Genomic DNA, 2,685 nt, shown 5'->3' with positions numbered 1-2,685 from the left:
CATTTTGGATTTTCTTTTTTTAACAAATACATCAATTTTTAGTTCTTTTTTTAATTTGATGGTTAGTTTTTTGAAGTGAAAAATACTTATTGGGGTGAACAAAAATCATAGGTATCACAAGATCACTGAAGTTAAGGTGATTGTAAACCTATAGTATTGTAAAAGAGTTTTAGTTTATTTCACGGTACATACATATAAACCACATATATGCCTTGTAGTCAAGTAATGAATTATCTTTGGCTTTACAATACCACGCAACTACAACAATATGTAATATATTGTGTGCAAGTGATGCTAGTAAATTTGATAATATAGATACCACTCTTCAATCAACGATACTCTAACTATAATGTTCTGTATCGCAGGTAAATGAATTGGTTTGAAACCCTTTCTTAGAACACTACTTAAGTGGTAACATTGTGATTTTTTAAATTTCTGATGTATATATATATATATTCCTCCTCCCTCTATGTTTGGATATCTCCAGCAGTCTCCTTTAGTTCAAATGAGGTTTAATTAGGTTTCTAATATTATTTACTACTAAGCTTCAAGAAAGTGTATTTTGAAGGTGTCATCTTCCCCCATTTTTGTAAATAAATATGAATTTTCACTCATCTACAGTCTCTTCAAGTTGAACTATATTCCTGGACCAACTTCCTGGTCCCTCCTTCTCTATTTCATATCGAAAAATCACGATTTTTTTTTTGTAAATTTTCCATATTTGCGCACCTTTAAACCGCCTACAAATTTAGTTAGAGTGTTGAAAACTTTTCTGAGATTGTAATTAATGTTAAGGAGTGTCTTTTGGTAGTGTTGACTATCCTGTTCTGTTTCAACTTTTGTTTTTGTAAAAAAATTCAAAAATAACTACTTAGACGGAACTATGCTCTCCACGAATTTTTTGTACGTTTACAGAAAAAAAACGAAACGGTATGTAGTCTTTAAGTTCGAGCCACTTTGTAATATAATACAATTTTAAAATCATTCAAATATTTAAATACTTATGAATAAATATTAATTCAATAAACAATAATTAAATGAAAAATATTAACCTTTATAATCTGCAGTTTATTGGACAAAAGTTGAAAAGGTCACGTTTATTAAATTTAAAAGATTGGTCAACTTAAGTTAAACCATGATCTTTTTTCTAACAACAAATGATACATTATTTCATGATTGAATTAAACGTGAAAAAGTTAACTGGACACCTTTTATCCGACCAAAAGCAAGATATGACTGTATTTCGTTACTCTGGGCTGTATTTTTTTGGTTAGTTTATATTATCGTTATGGCGGTAACGTGATGCGCAAACATTATTATTTATCTTGCTTTGATGGTAACATTACATAGTGTTACTCTGACTTAGGCAAATAGATCGAACGCAAATTGAAACGCAGCATTGTGAGGTGACGTGACGAAATTTTATGTTGACCGAGATCAGTGGGCAATCCACACAGGTTTTATATGGTGATTTTCATCACAGTATATATAGAAAACTATACAGAACCCATCAAACATAAAAATGTTTGATGACCCATCAAACATAAAAATGTTTTGTGAAACAGCGTCATGACACCTCACTAAGCTGCGCTTAATTCGCGCCATTTTGCGGTGTCCTTATCTTTTAAATTAAAAATGAATATTTGTTTGAGAAAACAAAAATTTTCTTGCACCGATTATTTCAAGAAAAAATATTCTTGGTTGAAGGAAATATTTCTTTTGTAAAAAAGTCGTTTTTTTTTCTGTGTATGTTCGATTTTATTACTTAAATATTTGCCTGGTATACTTACAACCTGTTTCAAGACTAAATGAAATTGTAATTGGTTATTGAACTTTTTTTAAAAGAACACGTGAGGAGCAGGGCTGCATCACTAAAGTCATATTTCTCCCTTATAATATATAATTGCCCAATTTCATATAGATCTACAAGTTTCTTAAAACATGCAATATCACATCATTGAAAAAATATAATATTTCGAAATAAAATGGGAGAAGGGTTTTGAGAATTGACAGCCCCCAAAAGTCGTCATTGAAAACATCGTTGAAACTAATCTAATCTACATACCTATTTTCAACACTTCAGCCCAATTTAGGCGGCTATACATATGTTTAAAGCCAGAAAACCGCGAAAAAACATAATATTTCGACATAAAAACAGGAGTAGAGATTGGGAAGTTGACATTATCCAAAATGCACGTTCTTGACATTAAGTCCTTCATACCTTTTTTTGGAGTGACTGTACAGATGACTAAAGCAAAAAAAACTCCAAAAGCGGTCACCGATTTATAACAAATAAGTACTTAAGTCTATATTTTCGTGGAAATTGTGACCAAAAATATGCATGAGATATTACTAAATGCTTGCAAAAATTGGAATTCTGAATACAGTCATACTATATTGCGATATTATTCGTTAATGATCCAATTACTGAACCAAAAGTAATTAAATTTATTGGATTCATTGAATGTTTCTAGTTAATTAGACATATAAAATAAAACAAACAAAAAATTAACTAAAGAGAAATATTACACTATTTCACCTTTTGTTTCGTTAAAAATGCACAATATTTGTAGGCATGTTACTTTTTTACTTTGTCATTGGTCCTTTTGGGCTCAGAAGTGATCTTGAATATGCACTCTAATATACTCTGGGATCCCAAGAATTGTTATGGCCATCGGAGGTTTA

The sequence above is a fragment of the Chrysoperla carnea genome, chromosome 5 (assembly GCF_905475395.1).
Source record: "Chrysoperla carnea chromosome 5, inChrCarn1.1, whole genome shotgun sequence".
In the NCBI taxonomy this organism is placed as follows: domain Eukaryota; kingdom Metazoa; phylum Arthropoda; class Insecta; order Neuroptera; family Chrysopidae; genus Chrysoperla; species Chrysoperla carnea.
Note: the sequence above shows the minus strand (reverse complement) of the source record.